The 25,634-nt window shown below is 39.4% G+C and overlaps 1 protein-coding gene across 7 annotated transcripts in view; it reads left to right on the plus strand.

The window, feature by feature from the left end:
* Positions 1-25,634, plus strand: part of LOC149257055 (B3 domain-containing protein Os01g0723500-like) — a 283,787-nt gene that overhangs the window by 69,356 nt on the left and 188,797 nt on the right. The window contains exon 1 of one of the 7 annotated variants that reach the window (XM_089413560.1): positions 3,493-3,707. The exons of 5 other annotated variants lie outside the window; for them this stretch is intronic. The gene's annotated coding sequence lies outside the window, so the exon portion shown is untranslated. Of the gene's footprint in view, positions 1-3,492; positions 3,708-14,388; positions 14,587-25,634 lie in introns of those variants that run through there. One more of the 7 variants, XM_089413561.1, reaches the window with a different exon arrangement.

Genomic DNA, 25,634 nt, shown 5'->3' on the forward strand with positions numbered 1-25,634 from the left:
TAATGCCTTATTTTGTAGATTTGCAAAATATTTTATCTCAGGGGTTTTTACGTCCATAGCTAGTACCTTAAGGTCTTGGCAGAATTTGGATCTCATCAGTTGGAGCAACAATCTTCCCTTTCACTGTATCTTTGAACGACACTGACGCATTAGGGTTTCTAGGATTTGTATTAGGGTTTTTTAGACTTGTAGCTCCACCCCTCAGGTTCAGATTTAATATTATGGTAGAATCCCTTTTCATGCCATAATCTTCTAGCTGGAGGGGATCTTGGATCACTTTTCGTTCGTATAACAAAACTTGAAGTGTTGCTGATATTCCCATGTCACTTTGAATGCTTTGCTTTAGGTGTTTCACTAGTTCCGAGACATAGATCCTTCATATGGATGTCTTCCCAATAAATTTTTGAATAAGATTTGGTATTTTTCTTTTTCTATCTGCATTTTGTCTAGATCTGGAGATAAAAAACCGAGAGGAGAACCAAGGGCGGATCTGGAAATAAAATCTGAGATTTATCAGTATCTGCAAGTCTTTCGACTAGATGTGAGAGTAAGAGACAAAAGGGGACCCTTTTGATCTAGATTTTTACATAAATCTGCTTTGATGTGTAGATTTGGAAACTCCCATCGTGTACATAATGAAAAAGATGCATGCCCTTCATTCCAAGGGAGCCGCCATACAAAAGACGTATATAGTAACACAACCGGATCTTAAAAAAGTCAGTTGCCCCAACTCTGATCAACACCACCGCCTCCCATGTAGTAGGGTGGATCCACATTGAGAGTTAGATTTGCTAACAAATTCTCCTTCGACGGTCACCGATTATGAAAAACGATCCTCTATATGCGAAAAATCATGGTTCGATAGCCCTTCATGGCACTGTCCACAACCATTTTGAGCCTCCAGTCCAACTTGACCCCATCCTCTTCCAGATCTGCAAGAGAAAAAACTTTCGACCAAGACTTTCTAAGCCTTCTGTGACAGTGTTTCACTCTATAAGGGGCCTGCCTCTGCCTGGTTTATTTGCATGGTTGTTAAAGATCTGCCTTTTCTGCGTAGTCAATGCCATCGGTGAAACCCTGCCATTATTGCAGAGAGGAACGCTAACCACAACCCCATGCCACAACTCTCCTTAAAAGCCTGTAGTGGGCTCATGTACAACGTCAACAAAGAACGAATATCTGAAGGAAACCCTAGCACTTGTCATTGCTCCAGCCTTGAGGATTAGCTTAGTTGGTAAAGACTAATCCATTAGGGTTTCTAGGATTTGTATTAGGGTTTTTGAAACTTGTAGCTTCACCCCTCAGCGTCAGATTTAATATTATGGTAGAATCCCTGGTCACGCCATAATCTTCGATGTGGAGCTTTTCGTTCGTATAACAAAATTTGGAGTGTTGTTGATATTCCCATGTCATTTTGAATGCTTTGCTTCAGGTGTTTCACTAGTTCCAAGACCTGGATTCATCAGATAGATGTCTTCCCATTAAAATTTTTGAATAAGATTTGGTATTTTTCTTTTTCTATCTGTATTTTGTCTAGGTCTAGAGATAAAAAACAAAGAGGAGAACCAGGGTGGATCTGGAAATAAAATCTGAGATTTATCAATATCTGCAAGTCTTTCGACTAGATGTGAGAGTAAGAAACAAAAGGGACCCTTTTGATCTAAATTTTTACATAAATCTACTTTGATGCGTAGATCTAGAAACTCCCATCGTGTACAGAATGAAAAAGATGCATGCCCTTCATTCCAAGGGAGCCTCCATACAAAAAACGCATCTACTAACATCATCCACATGTAGTAGGGTGGATCCACACTGAGAGTTAGATCTATTAACAAATTCTCCTTCGATGGTCAGCGATTATGAAAAACGATCCTCTGTATGCGAAAAATCATGGTTCGGTAGCCCTTCATGGCGCTGCCCACAACCATTCTGAGCCTCGAGTCCAGCTTGAGCCCATCCTCTTCCAGATCTGCAAGAGAAAAGATTTCGACCAAGATTTTTCTAAGCGTTTCGTGATAGTGTTGCACTCTACAAGGGTCCTGCCTTTGCCTGGTTTATTTGCATGGTTGTTAAAGATTCGCCTTTTCTGCGTAGTCAGTGCCATCGATGAAACCCTGCTATTATCACAGAGAGGAATGCAAACCACAACCCCATGCCACAACCCTCCTTAAAACCCTGTAGCGGGCTTATGGACAACGTCGACGAAGAATGAATATCTGAAGGAAACCTTAGCACTTGCTATGGCTCCAGACTTGAGGGTTAGCTTAGTTGGTAGAGTCCTCGTTATTAAAAGCGCTCTACTATTGAGAGGTAACATGTTCAATTCTCTTGAAACACTTAGGGCCAGGCTCTATTTAGAGGCAACATGTTCAATTCTCTTGAAACACTTAGGGCCAGGCTCCGTGGTTGAGCTCACATGAAGTGATCCTTTTGGGTAGAACTACCTGGTACAGAGCTCACATGAAGTGATCCTTTTGGGTAGAACTACCTGGTACAAGCATTTCGTGGATGTAGAAATAAAAACAAGTATTCATAAAGACAAAAGTAGAACAATTAGACTTTTTATTTTTATTTTATTTTTGGTGGGGTGAACACCTCAAGGGGATTTGAATCTCACAATTTACCCCATACACTAAAACAATTAGACTTATTTATAAAATTAGTCCAAATATATAGTAAAAATGCAAAATAATTCATATCATTAAGGGTTAAAAAAACATTAAAAAAAATTAAATAATAACCATAATCAATACATATAAGATATTGTCAATTATAAAATAAAAAATTACTCTAAAATTTAAAAAACCTAATAATTAGAAAACTAACCAATAAAATTCAAATTGCAATCCAATACAAGCATATAAAAATATTAATGTTATAATTAATTAAAAAATGAATAATAATAATAATCATAATTAACATGAATACAATATTTGTTGAAAACATAATAATGATTAATGTCTACTAAGAGTGATATAGTTTATGGAATCTTAAGAAGACAAGGGATTACTAGTAATTGTTTATCATTATATTTTTATGTTTGAAAAATAGTAAATGCGATAAATTTTTTACAAGTATCCTTAACACAAAATTTTTATTAATAAGATAAAAATATTTTACATAAGTGGGGAGTGACATAGCATATACCATGTGTCCTTGATCAACAACTCAAAGATCATCACCATGGCAACGCTGTGACAAGGCTTGCCTATCACCAAGGAAATACAACAAATCTAGAATTCTCTTTATTATTTTATACGTAATATATTCTAAAATAACTTTATTTATCTAGAAAAACTAATTATCTAATTATCTAAATAAACTTTAGGATTAGGTGGTTAACATTTGCCCATTTAATCGTGAAGTTTATTTTTACAAATGCCAAGTTCTTCTCTACACTTGGCGAACTTTATTTTTCCTAATGGTTTAGTGAAAAATTTGAACTTTGTTCTTCGGATGGACGATACTTTCGCTTTATGATATTGTTGTTGATGGGAATCCTGATGAAGTGATACTTGGTGTCCACATGCTTGGTTTTATTATGAAAAACTGGATTCTTGGCCATTTTGATCACTGATTGACTATCAATGAGTAACGTAGTTGGTGATTGCTGAACAATACCAAGATCTTGCAAGATTTGGCGTAGCCAAGCAATTTCACGTGTTGCTTCCAAGCTGAGATGCATTCTGCTTTCGCTGAAGAATTTGGTACTGTTGCTTGCTTTTTACAACAAGAAGAAATTGTTGTTGAACTCATGTTCTTTAAATAACTTGATGTTGATGTTCTGTCATCAATATGCCCTGCAAAATTAACATTTGAATATGCAACCAGTGTAAAATTCTGGTTCTTCTTGTAGAGAAGTCCAAAATATTTTGTTCCTTTTATGTATTTGAGGACCCTTTTAGTTGCAATATAGTGACGTTCTCTGGGTTCCTGCATAAATCTAGAAGGAATACTTATTGCATAGGACAGATCTGGACGAGTGGTAGTCAAGTAGATGAGACTTCCAATCAACTATTGATAGAGTGGTAGTCAAATTTTGAAAGATTGAGATTTTGCTCCATAGGAGTAAGACATGGTTTGCAATCCCCCATGTTAAACTTGGTTTGACTTAGGAAGACTTGATGACGTTGTTGTGAAACTTCCACTCCAAGATAGCACCGAAGTGGCCTCGAATCTGTTATTTTAAACCTCTTATGAAGTTCATGTTTGACCTGCTTGATGTGGTCTTCATGGTTGCTTGTAATGATTAATTCATCAACATAAAGAACAACGATGACCAAGTTTTGATGTTTCATTATGAAATATAATGTATCATTAGATTCATTACGCTAAAAACCAATGTGTCTGAGCTATTCATCCATTTTTGCATACCATGCTCTAGGTCCCTGTTTTAAGCCATATTAAGTTTCGATAAGTCTACAAACGTTATTCTCCTTTACTTCAACTTCAAATCCGGGGGTTGAGTCATGTAGACTTCTTCTTTTAGATCACCATATGGAAATACACTTTTTACATCCATTTGATGAAGTGTCCAACCATGCTGTGTAGCCAAAGTTATAGCCATTATGATTGTATTCCATTTTGCTGTTGTGGCAAATGTTTCTTCATAATTAATTCTTTCTTTCTGAGCAAAGTCTTTAGCCACAAGTCTTGCTTTATACTTATCTATTTCACCATTTGCTTTATACTTAATATGATAAACCCATTTGTAGTTGATGGATTTAACATTTGGTGGACAATCTACAAGTTTCCATGTGCCATTTGCAATTACTGAGTCATATTCTTCCACCATTGCTTGGTGCCATTCCTTATGCTTTACTGCTTCAATAAAAGTTATTGGTCCAAAGAGTCATGAGTGACTAAAGCAAAAAAAATGGATCGGGTGGAACTCCTTGTTCCAATTTTATTTTGTTCATCTTCATGAACATCTTTTAATAATTGTGTGAACCATTTTGGTTTGCTAGCTTGTCCTTGTGGAGAAGTTATTGCAATAGTTCTATCATTTGAAGAAGAATGATCTATCTCATGAATATTCTCAATCCAATTTAATTTTCTTTGAGGAATTGATTTTTCTGCTTGCTTTTCCAAGTGACTGAGGTTATTATCAAGCTCTGGCACTGTTTGACTTTCTGTTTTATCAAAGACAACATCCCAACTAATAATAAATTCCTATTGGACAACAATCTATATCCTTTCTTTTCATTAGAATAACCGAGAAGAATACATTTCATGCTGCGATTTTCTAGCTTAGTCCTTTTGTCCTTAGGAACTAAGGCATAGCAAGTGGAGCCAAAAACACGAAGATGTTTCATGAAGGCTTAGTATCATACCAAGATTCATATGGGTTGATACCATCTAAAGCTAAAGTGGGGGATCGATCTTTTAGATAAACCACTGTATGAACTGCTTCTGCCCAATACTTTGTTGGTAACTCTTTTGAGTGCATTATAGATATGGCCATTCAAAGTAGTGTGCGATTCATTCTTTCTATATGACTCCATTATGCTGTGGAGTATAAGAATTAGTCATTTGTCTTCTTATTCCACTCCTTTGGCAATGATCATTGAATTCATTTGAAGTGAATTCATCCCCATTATCTGTTCTCAAAGTAGCAATCTTCTCCTTGGTGGCATTTTCAACTAAGCATTGAAATTGTATGAATTTATCAAAGGCTTTTGATTTCTTCTTGAGAAAATACACCCAAGTCATTCTGGAAAAATCATCTATGAAAAGAATAAAGTATTTATATCCACCAAGAGAGGTTTCCATAGGACCACATATGTCACTATGGATGAGTTGTAAACATCTGTTTGCTCACCATGTACTTGGGGAAAAGGATCCCTCTTTTGTTTTCCAATGATACAAGCTTCACACTTAGCATTCTCCTTTTTGAAATGGGGCAATCCTTTAACCATGTCATTAGCCTTAAGTTTACTAAGGCTATCAAAATTCAAGTGGCCAAATCTATAATGCCATAACCTTAGAGAGTTAGATGATAAATCCACTGATGCTGCCAATTTTTCTTTAGGAGGAATGATTGTTCCCTGTAGCCTTAGAAGTTTTCCATCTTCATATCCTTTTATTACTGTCTTGAAGTTATGTTTTTTCTAAATTGATTCTTATCCATCCATCTTCCATAATTATTTGATGACCTTCCTGTTTGATGAGTACTAGGGATAATAGATTTTTCTTAAATGTGGGAACATACCATACATTTGAAAATAACACTTTTCCAATTTCTAGAAGAGAAAAGTGATCTAATCCTTTTCCTTGAGGAGTCCGAGTTGTATTATCAGCCAAATACATTGGATTTAAATCCATACCTTGATATGTCCAGAAATAGTCTTTTCTAAAGCATATATGTTGAGTAGCTCCTATATCAAGTATCCAATCATCTTCAAAATCTTTGCTTTGTAATTTGTTGGTAACCACTGCATCTGAAATTCATTTTCTTGAGTTGCTGTGAACACAATCTTTCTTCATCTGCTACATATTGTGCTAATGTGGAAGGATTAGACTTAGAATATTGTTGGAAATTTTGTTTATTCTTTGGTAGATTCTCATTTCTTGTTCTACAGTCTTTTGCCACATGGCCAATGCGAAGACATCTTTTGCATTTAGATTGACTTTTTCCTATAGTATTGTTGATTTTGATCGGTTCTTCTTCTTCCTTGGCTTCTACCATGACCATGACCATGACCATAATCTTGACTTCTTCCTCTTCATCTGTAATTATCATTGGACCAACCTCTTCCTCTTGCATTGTAGGAGCTTCTTCCTTTGGTACTTTCATTATAAGTATCTTGTCCTCTTGCATTGTAGGAGCTTCTTCCTTTGGTACTTTCATTATAAGTACCTCTTCCTCTTGCATTTTCATTAAATGAGCTTTTATCTTTTGAGCTTTCTTCTTTTTTCCCAAAGGTTCTTCCATGTTAAACCAACAAATAACTACGGGAATCGAAATTTTGATTTGTCAACTTGTCAACAATCTGTAATGTTTCTAGAAAATGATTATATGATGGTTGCAAACCTTTCATTAATATGTTGGTCATTAAACTTTCTTCCACATCGTTAAAACCGGATTTCAAAAGCTCTTGCTGAATATTCTTCAAGTAAGAGATGTATTCTAAATTTCTATAACATCTCACCCTTCAACCAAATGTTTAAGCAAATTATCATGAAGCTCAACCCTTTTCTTTTCAAATTGAGTATCGAACATATTTTTAAAATTATTTCGTGCAGTCCATGTATTAGATTCATTTTCAATATGAATATATAGCTTTTCTGTTATAGAATATCTCAATAATGCAAGTGCCTTCTCATCTTGTGTGCTGTATTTTGCTAGTTCTTTGGCATCAATAAGGCTTAGTTGGACTTTGTCTCCATTACAAATATCTTTCCACAAGTCATTAAAGACTAATGTGTTTTGCATATGATGAAACCAAGTCATGTAGTTCTTGGTTCCTTCCAATTTTTCTGGTTCAAAAAATAAATTTACTAACTTTGACATGATTAATTATAGATCAAATACCCACGATCAAGAAAGTGAAGACAATAATGCACAAGAGACATTGCACACACAATACAAATGAGTGCCATAGGGGCCTAGCCATTGCACACACATTGCAAATGAATGCCACAGGGGCTTGGCCTTGACCCTCTCTTATAGTCTTGTTGAAAAATAAAGTGGTTGATAGTGTTAGTTTTTGGTAGCATCGGAAGTGCTCTAGCCTTGAAAATTGGTGAAGAGGCTAAGAACCCATAAACCATTTGGTGAAATTCCACACGGATTGTATTTTATTAAAATAATTAATATTTTTAATGGGGTTCTTAAGTCTAAACTTAGGGAAATTAAAATATTAATGGGTATTAATCAAAATATGTGTGAGAATGATTTAGAAGGCGAATCAAGTCATGTTTTAATCTTAGTTGTTGATTAGAGACTTAATCTCAGTCGTTGAAGTCTCAACGTGAAAAATATAAGAAGGAGGCTTGGGGTTCATTTAGAAACAAACAGAGAGATTGAAGAAATCGATTTTATGAGGTGAGAAGTTCTCATGAGGAAAATCGATTGGGAAGATCTTGCAGCAGGGGGGCAGTGAGATTTTGGGAGGACTTTCTGGAGAATACAAGGCAGAGAAAGGATAGAAGACGTCTAGAGGAGGGATGACGCTGGCCTACATAGTGCTGACGCAAAGGCAATGCAGCCAGTGAAGGGAAGTCGAGTTTCTGCAGAGGGAATTCAAAGTTCAGGTGCTGGAAGCCAGGGTGTGAGACTGGAGGCAAGAAAGTCGAATTCTCAGCCAGCAGAAGATCCAGAGTAGAGAGACAGCATAATACCTAGGAGGGGTGATGCAAAAGCTGCCCAAGGTGACACAGTTTGACGCAGAGGCCATTAGAAGGTGACGCAAAACCTCCCAGAGCTGAGGATCAATCATTGATTCTCTAGTGATAGGGTGAGATTATTTCACCAGTCTTTTGTCCGGTATTTTCTTTGTAAAGGATTTCTAGTTGAAGCATCCTAGATTTGTATTCAAAATTTTCTCTTGCATAATAATAAACCTTCAGAGCTGCTGCGCCGGTTTTTCCGCATTGGGTTTTTCTGAGGACTATTTTGTCCAAAAATAAGTGTGTCCTATGTATCTTGTTCTTTGCTCAGTTTCCTTGTTTCATGTAATCAAATTTAAGTGTAGGATGCAGAAGTAATTTGCTTCAGTATTCAGAATAATAACTTGATGAATGTAATTAAAATCAAGTAGGTGAAGTAGATTCAGATTTGCTGGAGTAGGGGTTCCTTGAGGATTAAGAATTTTCACATGGTATCAGAGCATTGATTTTGAAACAAGGAAGAGCAGATCCAACGCTGAGCAGAGAGGCCAAAAGCTACACTTGGCAACAATTCAAATCCCCTTGAAGGGATTGCACAGTGCTTGCTGGGAAGCAGATATTCCGAGAAAATCTCTCTCTGAGAGAGTCGACAGAGAGGTACGATTTCTGGATTGTGAGCTTGTAGAGGCAGAGGGAGTGATGCAGAGCCTCAACGCAGTGCTTGAAGGGCGTAGTTTCTGTCAGGGCAGAAATCCGTCAGAAAATAACGAAGACACGTAGAAGGGGAATTTTCTCCTTAGAGAACTTTTCGCCATAAAGTTCAAATTTCTCACTTGCTGAGCAGTAACTAGAGGAGTCAGTTCGACAGTTGGGTGAGATGGCATCACATGGGCTCAAAGATTAGGACAGGTGAGAAGGTGCTTCCAACTATGTGATATGGAAGACCAGAATCTTAGCTGTTATGGAAGAATACAATCCCGAAGCCTATGTCAAAAGTGTTGTAGTTGTTCCTGCTGACAATGATCAAAGGAAGAAGTACAAGGCCGAGCAGGGGAAGGCGAAGAGGCTCATTCTTGATAGAGTTCGAGATCATGTGGTCTCACACTTGCAAGGCAAAGGATACAACTCGAGAGATGTGGGAAGCCTTGTCTTCACTATATGAAGGCTATTCCGAACAACGGAAGATGTACTTAGAACAAAAGTTGCAGCAGACCTTGATGCAGAAGGGAGAAGGAGTTAACTCCTATCTTCAACATAGTCAGGACACTAGAGACCAACTTGCTGCAGCGGGGTCTACTCCTCAATCAACCGCGATGGTGAGGATAACATTGAATGGAGTCTCAGATGAATGGCAAGTCTTTGTCCAAAGCATATTGGGCAGGGAAAGACTACCTTCATGGGAGGAGATGCGGGGCAACTTTTCAACATGAGGAATTAAGGAGGGACCTAGTCAAGGTCAACTTCAATGGCAGCAATGGGAGTGGCACGGAGACCAAGGAGGATGTGAACGCAACTCTAGCATCAAAGGGACAACAAAAGCAGAAGCGGAAGGAGGACATTTCGAAGGTGAAATATTTCAGTTGTGGCGAGATGGGCCACTATGCATTCCAGTGTCCTTTGAAGAAGAAGGATAAGAATGAGAAACATGATCTCAAGGTTGCTCCAACAAAGATTGACAAAAATGAGTTTGCCATGAGTGCCCACGCATCTCCAGGAGGGAGATGGGGCGATATTGAGCTGTAGTCAGGAGGACTACATGTGGGCAAGATCCTTGAGGAGTCCACCTCTTGGATCAATTCCTTTCTACGGGAGCCTAAGATTCAACAATAGTGAGATGGACTCCGTGTCAGATGATGTAGTGGATTGTTTGGAGGACAGATGCAGTAACCGGAGACTAGACGTTGATTAGCGCAGAGCGAGGTTGGCAGCAGTGCAGATGGCAGATTGCAGAAGTCAACAACAATGCAAAAGATTCAGAGGGTCAGAGACTAGTAGCAATTAGATTCCAACATTCATGGTATATGTTGAACATAGTTAAGTTCAGTTAATTTTGGATGTTTTTCAATTGCTTCTCTCAGCAACTGAGTTGCAGTACGAATGCAGTGTTAGCAGTGGCAACATAGCAGCATAACAGATGCAACATTTGAGAGAGAGCTGTAGTATAGATGCAATAGTGGCAGTGTCATGGCCAGCAGTACAGTAGCACAGTGTTAGTGGTAGCAACATTGCAGAAAAGAGGTGCTTCAGAGACAAAGCATCGTGCAGGTGGACATTGTTGCTAGAGCACTTTTTTTCGCTAAGAGGGGGTGTTAGTTTTTGGTAGCATTGGAAGTGCTCTAGCGTTGAAAATTGGTGGAGAGGCTAAGGCACATGAGTTCTAAAGAACTCAGAAACTATTTGGTTAAATTCCACCCGGATTGTATTTTATTAAAATAATTAATATTTTTAATGGGGTTCCTAAGTCTAAACTTAGGGAAATTAAAATATTAATGGGTATTAATCAAAATATGGGTGAGAATGATCTAGAAGGTGGATCAAGTCATGTTTTAATCTTAGTCGTTGATTAGAGACTTAATTTCGGTCATTGAAGTCTCAACAGGAAAAGTATAAGGGGGCTTGGGGTTCATTTAGAAACAAACAGAGAGATTGAGGAAATCGATTTTATGAGGTGAGAAGTTTTCAGGAGGAAAATCGATTGGGGAGATCTTGCAGCAGAGGGACAGTGAGATTCCGGGAGAATGACTTTCCAGAGAATACAAGGCAGAGAGGACAAAAGACGTCCAAAAGAGGGCTGACGCTGGTCTACGCAGTTCTGACGCAGAGGCAATGCAGTGAGTGAAGGGAAGTTGAGTTTCTATAGAGGGAATTCGAAGTTCAGGTGTCGGAAGCCAGGGTGTGAGACTGGAGGCAAGAAAGTTGAATTCTCAACCAGCAGAAGATCCAAAGTAGAGAGGCAGCATAATACCCAGGAGGGGTGACGCAGACGCTGCCCAGGGTGACGCAGTTTGATGTCGACGCCATCAGAAGGTGACGTAGAGCCTCCCAGAGCTGAGGACCAGTCACTGATTCTCCAGTGGCAGGGTGAGATTATTTCACCGGTATTTTGTCTAGTATTTTCTCTGTAAAGGATTGCTAGTTGAAGCATCCTAGATTTGTATTCAGAATTTTCTCCTGCATAATAATAAACCCTCAGAACAACGGCACCAGTTTTCCCGCATTGGGTTTTGCTAGGACTATTTTGTCCAAAAATAAGTGTCCTATGTATCTTGTTCTTTGCTCAGTTTCCTTGTTTCATGTAATCAAATCAGTGTTGCGAACATCGCGATTAAATCGCAAATTTTTTTGCTCCACCGATTTAATCGCGATGTTTGCAACACTGATTTGATTACATGAAACAGGGAAATTGAGCAAAGAACAAGATACATAGGACACTTATTTTTGGACAAAATAGTCCCTAGAAAAACCCAATGCGGGAAAACTGGTGCAGCAGTTCTGAGGGTTTATTATTATGCAGGGGTGCTCCGCTGATTTAATCACCGATTTTTTCGGCGATTTTTTTTTTTTTTTTTCAAAAAATCGTGATCCAACGAGTAAAATTCGTGAGTGGTGGAAACAACGGATTTTAAAGCCGATTTTTGGGTTTTTTTGTCATATTTTTTCAGATAGTGGGCAAGTTTGAGAGCTGAGGAGGAGAGGAAGTCATTTACAAGGGCAAAGGAGGAGAAAAACGAAAAATTTTAGCATCCCAAGCAAGAAAAATTCGAGATTGGACCGAATTTCTCCAGCAAAGCGTGGTTTCCAGGTATGAATACCAAATTTGGCCATTTGTTTTTGGTTTTTTTTCTTGTTTTTGCTTGGGTTTCTATAACCCATAGATTATCAATGATTTTTGAGTGGATTTGATTTGTGTTTTTTTTTTTTTCATTTTTGTTGCATAGAGTGAAGATGGTTCATTTTGGTAAAAAAATTCAAAAACTTGATTGTTAGATTTATAAGTTTAATTTCTTCTTGTGCTCTATTTTTTGCATCATTTTTGTTTGGGTTTGAATGTGCATTTTTTCCATTATTTTTGCAATGAGTTGAGGTTTTTTTTTGTCAAAAATCCAATGTGTTGTATGTAAATTTTATTTTTATTTTTTTAACTTGCAATTCTTCTTGTGCCCTAGGTTCAACTTCAAACTTCATCTTACATTAAAACTCAAGATTTCAACCAAGTTACAAACATGCTAAGGAAATTGGACTCTATTGGAATTTGGTGAACCTGATGGAGGGTTTGACAGACCAAATTTGACTTGCAAATTGTTTGGGCATCATATACAAGGGGTTATATAGATTGAAGTATCACTTTGCACAAATCCCTGGACATGAGGTAGGGCCTTGCACTAATACAAATCCGGAAATCATCTGAAAAGCCCTCAGATCATTGGAAGAAATAAAGCAAACCAAACTGTCCAAGTCAACTCTGAGGAGTCAACTAGCAAGGAATAGTGTTAGGAAGTGAATATGAGAGTGACACTGGTTCTAATTCAACATCAATATCTACAACCAACCCTGTAGCTTCCTCATCATATTTGTTCCTAGAACCACGTTTGGTTCACAACCATCTATCTCTTCAATTATAAAAAAAAGGAGAAAGAAAAAGCTGACAAGTTGTTGGACAAGTTTCTTCTTTGAAGTGATATTCCTTTCAGTGTTGCAAGGAATAATCCATTTTTCTGGCCTACTGCTGATGCTATTGCAATTGTTGGCCAAGGGTACAAAGTCCTTTCTTATGATGACTTTAGAGGCAACATTCTTCAAAATGAAAAGGTTGACTGCACCAAGAGATTGGAGGAGTTTAGGGCATCATGGGCACACACATGATCAAATGGTTGGATTAATCAAAATGGTAGATGCCTTATAAACTTCTTGGTTAATTGTTCGAAGGGGAAAATGTTTATGAAATCTGTTGATGCATCTGCACATATCAAAGATGCACGATTATTATGTGATTCGCTAGATGTGTTTATTTTGGTGGTGGGTCCAGAACATGTTGTGCAAGTTATAACAGACAATGTTGCAAAATTATGTTGCTGCTGGCAAGATGCTTATGGAGAGACAACCTACTTTATTTTGGACACCTTGTGCTGTACATTGCAATGATTTGATGTTGGAGGACATAGGAATTTTTTTTTTTTTTGTCAAAGATATTGTTTACTCATAAAAAAACATTACAAAATTTATATATAATCATGCATTTCTGCTTCATTTGATAAGAACATTCACCAACAACAAGGAGTTGGTGCGCCCCGCCATTACACGGTTTGCCACCAATTTCATATTTCTTCAATCCCTTTTGAATTTTATGTGGGATGTGAAGAGAATGTTTCTTTCAGATCAATGGCGTGTTTTGGCATTTAGCCGCAAACCAAAGGGAGAGGCTATATGCATATTAGTTTCATACAAGCTTCTAAGCGGGAGTGCATGAGATGTGCAACATTACTAAATTTTTAGTAAAGGTTCTTCAATTAGGTAAGGGGGACAAGCCCACAATGGGCTACTTGTATGAGACCATGAATTCTTATAAATATAATTAATAATTAAACCTATAATAAAAATAAATTTATATTTATAATTATAATTATAATTAATAATTAAATTTATTTAGATCCATTTTTAACCCCTTAGAAGAATTTTTTTCAAGAATGAAAAGGTATTTGAGTATTGATGCTCGTTAAACCCCTCTTCAAAAATTCAATATTTCAATCCGCTTAAGGTGTATATATCTTTTTAATAAAACAAATTAAATAACCCAAATATTTCCCCCGTTTTTTTTCTTTCAAATAACCTCATCACTCCAATGTTACGTACAGCATTTTATAGAGCATTGTTGTTTCAAGCAGCCTGGCGAAGGGGCGGAGCCAGCGCACGTGGCCATGAACTTGATTTCGTCATTTTGATGCTCGAATCCCTTCGTTAATCTGTTTAATATCAATAGTAATGAATTTTAATTTTGACAAGCGTCTCAAAGGACATTACGATGGACCACTGACAAACCTCTCAAAGGGCAATACGATGGCCGTCCAGCTATAGATCATGGAGTGATTCGCTACTCCGGATCAACCGATAGGGCTATTAATGTGTGGGAACGAGAAAATCCCATCCACATGAATTCGATACTACAACATGCCAGGTATCTGAGAGGCCACAAGCTTGCGGTTCTGTCTCTGGAAACCGTTAAGATTCTCTTTTTCTGCGGGAGTATGGACCGAACAGGTAAATATGGCGGATCACAATAGCTCATAACCAATTGCAAATAATACTTCACTCAGATCTCACTTATAACCATGCTCTGTAGTTGCTATTCAGCGGAAAGAGAGTCTTCTGCGGATTATCTGTTGCTCGAGGGTTGTCGGATGATCATGTTACGGTGGGCAGAGCAAGACACTGTCAAGATGAGAGGCAAAGGGCGTGAGGCTCTGCTAGATCTATTCTTCGTTCACGACCTCAGCTCTAGATCTGAGATGGCTGGTCGAGAAGGAGGAACTGAGACAGCGTCCAAGCACAAGAAAGGTTCGGCAGGAGGTGTAGGTGAGATAAAGGCAATATAGGCGAAATACTACTTTTCAAAGAACAATGAGTTTTTAGCGTGGCTTAAAGAGGAGCGGGGGATGTTTTTCTCTAATCGCTCTTCAGAGAAGACGAGTTATTTATGAAATGCATAAATGCATGGAAGAGTAGAGAGTTGCGAAGTCAATACTATGGAGGCATTAGCAGTTCTCCTCGGACAGATCATAATTGGGGATTCAAAATAGGCAAGAAAACAATATTTGAAGATCCCGTTGAAGAGAGTTCTATTTCTCGACAAATAATTCCAGAATTTTCCCACAGGCATTAATAATTGCGAGATTGATAAGATCCGGTCAACTATTCAACACAAAAGCCCTTTTTTATTTTTTATTTTTATTTTATTAAACCATTAAAACCACTGATATAGATTATATCACAACATAATTTTAATTCATAACTTCAGAAGAATTTTCAAAAACATTTCATGAACCAATAGACCACCTCTAACATAAAATCCTTTGCTGATGAAGAGACCACGCCCCAGCTTTCAAATTTTTGTCTCCAAAAATCCATGGCCTATGTCTCATCACGATTGTTTCATTACACTAACCCCCTTTAACATGGATTTGATACCATGATAAACTTTCCACAAGTGTCCTCAGACACAATTTTTTTAATAAGAAAAAAATCTTACATAAGGGGGGAGAGATATAGCATATATATAATCTTTTTAGCGTTATCTCAACCTGCCCTGTGACCTTGATCGACAACTCGGATAATCACCATGAGAAGGTTGTGATAAGGTCTACAACAAAGCTAGAATTCACTTTACTATTCTATAACTTTTTCCCTGAGGAAAAAATCGTAACTTTATTCAACCTGAAAAAACAAGGACAGAGTTACATTCTGCGGATGCCCAAAGACATTCAATCAATATCAGCCTTTCAGCTCATGCACCACTATAAAGATAAAAAAATAAAAAGAAAATAGGAAAAATAATTTTCGGGGTTAAGTATGATACAAATAATTTATTTTCCCCTTTTCACCATTTTTTTCTTTCCAACTTTTTTTTTTCCACCTTTCTCCAAACTTCTTGATTGGAAGTGGATGTAACTATTGCCATCTGATTTTCTCCTGCTTGTGGAGGAACTTTTTTGTCTGAATCCGAACTTTCAGATACATGTGTTTGTTTTGCCCCCCCTAAATCTTTTCATATTCGCACTTCCTCTTTTTGCTTCTTAGAGATGATGATCTCCTTTGAAACCGTCCCCCTTTGGATGTCTTCTCTTGGTCCATTACTATTCTCTTCACCTTCATTAGCTTGAGTTTGTTCTTCTGGGTTCTGATTATCTTCCTCTAGCTCTACATCTTCCTCTTCCATATTATTTGGAAATTGCCATCCCCTTTGCTTTGGGCCGTGTCGTTTTTCTTTTTTGGTGCCTTTTTTGCTTGAGGGCAAGAATTCTGCAAATGCCCTATGGAAACAATATCGACATTTGAAAGTCGTGTTCTCATAATCGAGAACCTATGTCCACTCAAAATTTTCTTGTTTTAACAAGAGACGATCTGGAAGACTTTTATTGAGGTCTATCTCAACACTTATCCTAACAAAAGTAAAGATTTCCTTTGATGTTCTACCCGAGTTTGTCGTTTTGAACTTGCCAAGGATATTTCCAATGGCCTCCTATACCATATGGTGCCAGAAGGGAGGGTGAAGGTTTGGTAACCTTACCCATACTGACATTGTTGTTATAACCATATTTGCTTTATCAAAGCTTGAAAACTATGGGGTTACAAAGAGCCCGACTCTACCCTAGTACCACAAACCTTCATTGAGAGCTCTTTGCCCCTTGCTGTGTCCCAAAATGTAGTATGAAAAAACCTTTTGAGCACAAATAGATATTGCACTTCTTTGTCCAAGAAGAGTGCACCCAAGCAAATAAATCTTCTAGTTTGGGCCAGAAACCATTAAATCGACATATTAGTGCCGTGTTTTGATGATCTGCAAAATTAGTTTTCAAATTTGGGGATTTAAACTCTATGACCGATATTTTGTCTGTTTGCTACACTATGTAAGGACCTGGCAAAAAACGAGGCTGTTCGACTGGAGCAACATTCTTCCTTTTAAGTGCGTCCTTGAAGGAAGTGGGTCCATTAGTGCTTCTGGGATTCTCATTAGTGTTTATGGGATTCTCATTAGTGTTTCAGTGGGCAGAAGACCCTCCCCTCATTCTCAAACTTAAAAAAATTGTTGAGTCCTGACCCACTCCATAATCTTCCAATTAGTGTTGATCTTGTAATACCTTGCCTTCATATACGAGAACCTGAAGTGTTAAAGGTATACCCATATGGATTGGGATGGTATGCTTCAAATTTTCCACGAGCCCGAACCCAAAAACTTGAGGATTTTCACCTAGGATTTTCTCATCACTAGATCTACTAGATCTGAGATCTTTTTAGGCACAATTGAGTAGATCTGTGTTTTGAATTCCTCTATCTTTTGTCACATCTCTGGATCTGGCTGTGGTTGATCAAACCCATATCAAGCTGTACAAATTGTGAATCTTTTAGATCTGCATGAAAAAAAAGAGCCAGATGCCATGGGCTCCCCAAGTTCCACGAAAGTTGCACTTCCCTCTCCTCGATCAAACTAGCGGAGGAAAACAGATCCGATCTTTGTGGATTTGGGCAAAACCCCAATCCACTCGTCCCTCTCAATGATAGGCTCCACATATGGGCAAAACCACACTGACCAACCACGCGATCAACCAGATCTGTGATAGAAAATGATGGTTCTGCAAGATAAAAGAAAGATAAACCTTTTTTTAATTCTATACAAGTTTAGATCTAGATCTACTAGGGAGGGATCCGACCTCCACACCGTTGTAACCCAAAAATATCCCTTCTCCCTTCTTGTAGTGACGACTAGTGTGCAGGCCAGTTCACAGCATGGCGTCAGCGGTATCCTAACCAACATCACATTTGAGCAAACAGAACCCAATCCATTCACTTGACGAAGATGCTTGGTGTTGAGATTGGTAGCTTGGGAGGTACTCCAATCCCCTAGGGTTTGGCGTTTTGGAGGAATGGGCTCCACAAATGGCTTTGTGGGCTTAGAACCCAAGGTGTGGGGTTTGCACCCAAGCTTGTGGGTGTGAAACCACAAGGAGATTTTGACATGTGACCTTTGGAGATTGTAGAGGACCCTAAAAGGAGCTAAGGGGTGCAAAAAGCACCAAGAAAGGACATGTAGAAATGGAGTTATGAATTTATCTATATCCTGGATGAGCTTGTGGCACATAAAGTCAAGTTGACTAGGTTTAAAGTGTGCCCAAGGACAGTTCGTTGACACCCTAGGTGAGTCATATAATTAAGAGTGGACGTGGAGGCTAGTTCTCACATCCAAGTGCATCATTTCATAGCAATTCATCATTTGAAATAGGCAATAGCCCTACAAGACCAAGCAAAGAGGAGGATGAGCACATTCCTATGACTGTTTGGATTTGTTTTGGGCTGCAGATCTTGGCAGACCTCAGCGAAGGAGAAGAGAGTTGTTTGGAGCACCTTTTTATCATTGTTTCACGACCGTAATGATAAGGAATAGGGGCCAAGTTGTTTGAGACAGATCTGGGATGTTTGTAGTGTGACAAATTTCACTATTTGTGCAGGCTGTAGGGTTTTGAAGTATTGTAGGAGGCTGAAGCCTTGTTTGGGTAGCCTTAAGGGAGGTCGAGACCCCTATTTGTGGAGCAGACCATCCAAACTTGTGAAGGAAACTGGGCCACAGTTGTAGGAGCCATTTGGATGCATTTGGAGAAGGGTAACAACAACTGTTAGAAGCCCTAACCAGTGAGCAGAAGTTACAATAGTCTACACCAGCCAAGGAAGAGTCAAAGGTATGTTATGCTAATGAGTTTATGTATTGGGCATCTTGTGGTTGTTGAAGGGCAACAAGTAGGTGCTCAAAGTAGCCCTAGATCAACTTGCCAAGAAGGACATTGACACTAGAAGGAAGGGTGAAGTTTGGGTAAGCTCAGACTGATTCTTGAAGGACAAAGGAAGGATGCCATGGGAGCAAATTACATCAACCCGAGTTCATTGTTGGAGAAGGACATCTTGCAGTGATAGGTCGTAGCTCTCCGACCCACAATTTGTCTTAATTGGAACAACGCAGGAAGGCAGTAGAGGGAAGAAGTCCTAAAGGAGCTGAGGAGTAGCAGTGGGTAGTTGAGAGTTGTTCACAAACGGAGTTGTGAACAACTCAATAGGAGTCTCGATGTGTTGATGGACTAACGATCAACTAGAGAGAAGATTGGGGTTGTGTTCAGTGGCGTAAAGGAGTTGGTATAGCGATAGAGGTAGGAGCTGCAGATTGGGAGCATAAGGATCAAAAGTGTGTTCAAGGTACAACTAGAGGAGCTGTGATCATCAGAGTATCTTCTTCTTGTATTCTTGTACTAGTGGATGTATGAGGGTCATTATACTTGGTACAAGATCCCTAAACAGTTGTATTATCAATTTGTTAATATAACGAAGTTGGGTTATTGTAAAATTGTAAAAAGTTGTGTATATTTTGTGCACTAGTAAATTGTATATTGTTTTGCTGTGAAAAGTAGTTTGTTGTGATACTTGGATTGGTAGCGTCAGTGATTATAAGATTCTAACCTAGGCTCCAGTATCGTGGAAAAGCAACACTTGGCACCTGAACTGAAACCACTGCATGTACTAGGGATTAGCTGAAGCTAGATGGTGACGCCAAAAAAATCTCTATGAACAAAAAACCTTAGCCAAGAGGAGCTGCGTTCGTTAACTACATCAACTAGATTGTTAGAGTATCTTGTTCTTGTATTCTTGTATTAGTGGATGTATGAGGGCCATTATTGTTGGAAAATGTGCAATGTGGCAACTTATTACCTCAATTTTCCTTAACCTTAATATTTGCTTGTGAACTTAGTTAATCTTCTTCTATTTTTTAGTTAGATCTTTTCATCAAACAAATATCAAGAATGAAACAATAACAATAGAGGACTCAGAAATTAGGCTCTCAGCCAAGGCAAAAACCCTCCAAGGGGAAAACCTAGAAACTCCTCTTCTTATAGACTTTGCTTCAAAATGAGACACAAAGACCCAAACCTAGACGAAGTATTTCTCCAAGTATCAAGTTAGCCCTCCAACAAGTCTTTCCCTGATTCTACACCAACCAACTTCAAACATAACTTTGACTTGCCAGGCTGCGAGCTTCAATACTGCAACTCGTCCTACAACTTCGACCTTCTAATTTCAGCCTTGTAGCTGCTACATAAGCCTTAATCCAACTTCCTCCTGAGACCTTCCTAGAGCAAGGCAGCTCCTCCCAAGGTCAACAAGGTCAAGGTAGGGTATTCTTCCCTCTAACCACAAGATACTGCACTTCGTCCTCCTACAACTCAGACTTGCAACTTCGGCCTCTTTCTACAACTCTAGAAACCTTAAAACTTAACACGTGTGAGAGATTCCTCCGATATGGCTCTTATTCTTAGGTATATGCTCTTTCTTAGCTTGTCACTCCTATGACTTCAGATAGCTACTCTTTGATTCTCGATATGTTTCTCTTGCTCCGATATGACCTTCAATGGCTTCCCTGATGGCTTTCCTCCTTGGCTTCTTGCTCTTGATATTTCACGGATATGCTCTGCTTCTCCTTCGATTCATATCATCATTTAGTATCCCAAAATATTGCCATATTGACAACAATGACAATCTAGATCAACAGTCCGATATTAGCACTCCCAGATTTCACTCAGCGTTTCACATTGGAGTGCAATGCATCATGTGTAGGGATTGGGGCAGTCTTGTCCTAAGGAGGGCACCCCATTGCTTTCGAGAGTCAGAAGCTTCTACTTCATGAGCTGTCGTATTCCATTTACGACAAGGAGATGTTGGCCATAATGCATGCATTGGCCAAATTTAGGCAGTATTTCGCGGGGGATCAATTTTGGGTAAAGACGGATCACAACAGTCTTTTCCATTTCAGGGGGCAGCAGGGCCTCAATGATAGACAACAGAGATGGGTAAGCAAAGTGCAGGCCTACGATTTTGATATTGAGTATGTGCGGGGGAAGCACAACGTAGTGGCGGATGCACTATCTAAGAGACCAGTCGAGCTTTCACTCATGAGCATTTGTCATGACTAAAAGGCCCAGTTTTTGGTAGAGTACTACATGGATCGTCGGGCGTGTGAGATCTTGGAGGGTAGCTATGTAGATGGGCGCTACAGGGTGACGGATGAGGTTATTTAAGGGGTGCATATTTTTGGTTTTAGGATCATAGTTGAGAGAGCACGTCCTTCGAGCAACTCATGATTCTCCTTTGGCCAAGCACCAGGGGTTTAGGAAGACATATATGGCAGTGAGAGAGTGCTTCACTTGGAAGGGCCTCAAGGGAGATGTGTTGAGGCATGTGCAGGAGTGCGAAGTTTGCCAGAGGAACAAGGGAGAGTTGACCCATCTAGCAGGATTGTTGTAGCCTCTTCCCATCCCTGAGGGGAAATGGGAGAGCATCTCTATGGACTTCATTACTAGACTTCCCTCGGTGCAAGGGAAGGATTGTATTTTTGTAGTGGTTAACCGACTGACCAAGTTTGCACACTTCTTTGCCATACCGACACGATATTCAACCTCACAGGTGGCAGAGTTGTTCTTCAGGGAGGTCTTTCGTTTGCACGAACTCCCTAAGACCATAGTCAGTGATAGGGATAGCCAATTCATGGGAGGATTTTGGCAGGAGCTCTTCAGACTATTCAACATTGAGCTCACCCCGAGCACTAGCTATCATCCACAGACCAATGGTCAGACAAAGAGGGTGAACCAGTGGTTGGAGGGCTATCTCAGCAATTATGTGACACGACAGCAGAGGACCTGGATTCGATGGTTGCACCTAGGAGAGTATTGTTATAACACCACCCATCATATGTCCATTGGTATGACTCCTTTCCGTGCTTTATATGGTTATGACTCTTTGTCTTTTGCTGATATTGTTTTTGGAGACAACATGGCCCCAAAGGCCAAGGATTGGATCCTAGAGAGCCAAGATATCCTCAAGGCTCTTAAGGATAACTTACAGACAACCCAGAACCAATAGAAGATGTATGCTGATCGACATCGATTAGAGAGGCATTTCGAGGAGGGGGACTTGGTCTACCTTCAATTGTAGTCGTACTGACAGTCCACACTTAAGCAGAAGGGGGCCAAAAAGCTGCAATAGAGATTCTTCGTGGCCGTACAGAGTGAGCAGGAGCGTTGGAGGAGGTGGCTTACAAGTTGGAGCTACCACCGGGGAGCAGGATTCATAACATCTTTCATGTGTCATGCCTCAAGAGGGTGTTGGGGCAGCAGGTTACAACAGTCATGGAGTTGCCTCCGCTTGATGATGAGGGGCATTTGATCCTAGAGCCAGAAGCCATTTTGGAGACCAGGGAAAGGAAGCTCAGAAGCAGGATCATCAGAGAATATTTGGTGCGATGGAAGAATTTACTGGATGAGGATGCCACTTGGGAGGGAGAGCACATTCTTGAGCATCTAGTATTGAAGTTGCTTGGGGACAAGCAACATTTGGGAGGGGAGGACTGTCATATCCCTTCCTAAATCATTTTGGAACAAGATTAATTTTGGTATTATGGGGCCAATTTTGGAGTTAGTGGACCCCATTCGATCTAATTAGGAGATTAGACTAGGCGAAGATGTTTTGTTTTGTAGTTAAGTTACACATGGGGACCACCCTCACCAGGGAATTACGCACTCCCTAGTTCGAGTTGCATGGAGGGGGTTAAGTGAGGGCCCACGATGGAGGGCGAAATGGAGGGAAAAGTGCACCATGAAAACTATATAAGGAGGGCAACTCTCCTCTTCTCAGTCATTCATCAAAGTATATCGATTTCTCTTTGGTTGCTCGAGCTGCTTAGCTGAGCCACTGGCTGTTTAGCACGAGTTCTTCAGGCGAAGAGTTCACCCTTTCTTTGGGGGACTTCAAGTGCCACCCTAGGAAGGTTTTCTTCATTTCTTCAAGACGAGGATCACATTGTGATTTCCAGTAGTAACATTTCGTTCGAGGTGGTGTGTATTACTGGAGGATGCAGTGGAGAGGAGGCCGAGTTTGTAGGTGGTGCTTAGTAGTGGAGTTTTGATGTGAGATTTTCCGAAGAGGAGGCTAGGGAGGATTGTTAGCATTTGGGAGAGTTTGGGAGCTGATTTAGCTTCTTTCTTAGCAGTGTGACTTTCGCACTACCTGGGCCAGCGCAGAGGCAGTATTGGGAGCTCACTTGGTGGGTAGAGCATCAGTCTTTGAAGTTGAGCTTTGTCGTGGAGGTTGGAGGAGATATTTGGAGTGGTGTTTGCTTCCCTTTCAGAGCTTGGAGGGGGACTTTGTGACCATCTCTTGTGGGCCTTATTTCTGGAGCTATTTGGAGGGTGGGCCATAGAGGAGGTCGAATTTGGGAGGTTGGATTCAGGCCAAACCCTTTCTGGGTTTTTGTGGGTTTTAGCCAAGGAGCTCGTGGCTGAAGCTTCATCAGTTTCTGAGCACTGGAGACGGGGTTTATTGCAGCTCCTTTCTAGCGAACAATTGTAGTTACTGGGAGACAATGCAGAGCATTAGAGGAGAAACTACTTTCCAGCATTGAGATTACTGTTTGACACTTCGGTTTTGTCAAGCTTGCCCTTGAAGCAAGCCCAAGTGCATTTTCCACACTAATTGTACTTGCTCCATTCCATTAATAAAATGGCTCAACTGGTTCTCATTTTTGATGTGTATTGAGTATTTGCTGATCGTTTAATTTTTGTGTATGAATCGTATTTTCTTTTGTATATCACTGTTTGTTTGTATATCACATGTTAACAAGATAACCAATAATAGATATTGACATCAAACTTACCTCACCATGATAATATTTCTTCATGATGTTAGTTACCAGATGTTTGAGCTTTCCCTCAACATCCATACAGTTTAACTTACCTACACTGTCATCATGTATACTTGCAACATCTTTCCTGGAAGCAAACACAAAATGTTAACAAGATAACCAATAATAGATATTGACATGAAACTTACCTAACCATGACAATCTTCTTCAATAAAGTATCAACATCCTCATGGTCAATCGCCATATGAGTCTTCCTTTATCAAAGTGCCCAAGGATCCAACTTGATTACGAAGTTACCATTCCCTCCATTCATCATGCTCTTCAAAGGATCAACATATTTTTCTCATTTTGCTTCCTTCATTATGTACTTGCGATATTCATTGACAAGTACCACCAAACAAAATATATAAGTAGAAGAACATGATTATGATTTTGACATTCTAGGGATTCCATGGAATCTTTAGAGAGGGAGAATTCCTAGGGTTTTCAAATCCAAACCCTAAGTCTCTTGATATTTCCTTTTGAAACATCAACCCTAGGGTTTGAATCTCAAATCCCATTCTACCCTCACTAGGGTTTTCCATTCACCTTAGACTACCTACAAACCCTAAAGACCAAAAGCTAGGGTTTCTATGAGGGAACAAACATATTAGGGTTAGGGTTTCTCTTTTGACTAGCATTTCCAAATACCAACAAGGGTTTACAAAAATAACTAGATGCCCACAATATTCAATAAGATAAAGACTACAAACCCTTGAACTAAACATGTCCCAAAAACCCTAATGCAATTCAGGCTAAACCCTATATGGATAGAAAGCAATTATACGTACCTTGTAGACAAGAACTACATACCTCAATCCTCCATGAAAGTCTACTACAAAGCCTTCTTCACGATCTTCCTACTGTTTTCAAGAGTGAAAGCTCCAAAGATGCTAAAGCCAAATACTACCATGAGTGATCTATTTCTTGAGACATTTGAAGCCCTTTTGGAAATGTCATATTCTTGTCAAACTGTAGGACTTCTTCACTAATCATTTTCCAACCTCTGCTTAGCTGTAGTAACTAGGGCCAAGGACTTGATTCCTCTTCTCAATCACTGCTTCCAATATGTGACAACGACCCTCAAACAGGATCTCCACATTATTCACTATATATGCCTCTTAAAATAAGTCCGAAAGGTCTTTCATGTAAGTCATCCTAGATACCTTTACTAGGCATTCCTGGTGCTGACCTGTAGGACTATATCAAGGCTCTTGTTCATAATGTTAAGATGCCTTCTACGTGGGTCCATATCTATAACTCGGATCATCCTACAATCCACTATAAACTTTCTCCAAGGCTACTGATATTCAGACCTCTAAGTTTCTTTCTTGCAATTTTCGGGTGCCTATACTATCCTACTGTAATTTTCCGGTGTTTGAAGTGGCTCTGCAACGTCGGCCATCGATTAGGTGACTGTGGTATGTAACTTAAGGAGCAAACTTCTTATGCTTCAGATCCTCCTCCTTCTATAGGCTTCTTACTATGCTTATAATACTTGTTCTCCAAGAAACGAACTGTTGCATTTCACTATACTTTGGACTCCTTATTGATATAGGATTGTGGCCTCCAATTTGCACTTAGACGATATTCATGTAGCTTCATTGTTGCTCGAATATTCAGATATCCTGCTGTCATGTATTCTTTATGTTATGCCCCTTCCTAAATCATTTTGGAACAAGATTAATTTTTGTATTATGGGGCCAATTTTGGAGTTAGTGGATCCCATTTGATTTTATTAGGAGATTAGACTAGGAGAAGATGCTTTGTTTTGTAGTTAAGTTACACATGGGGGCCACCCTCACTAGGGAATTACGCA

This window comes from Pinus tabuliformis, chromosome 6, assembly GCF_031772625.1.
Source record: "Pinus tabuliformis cultivar Carrire ecotype Pingquan chromosome 6, CPIR1, whole genome shotgun sequence".
Taxonomy (NCBI): Eukaryota; Viridiplantae; Streptophyta; class Pinopsida; order Pinales; family Pinaceae; genus Pinus; species Pinus tabuliformis.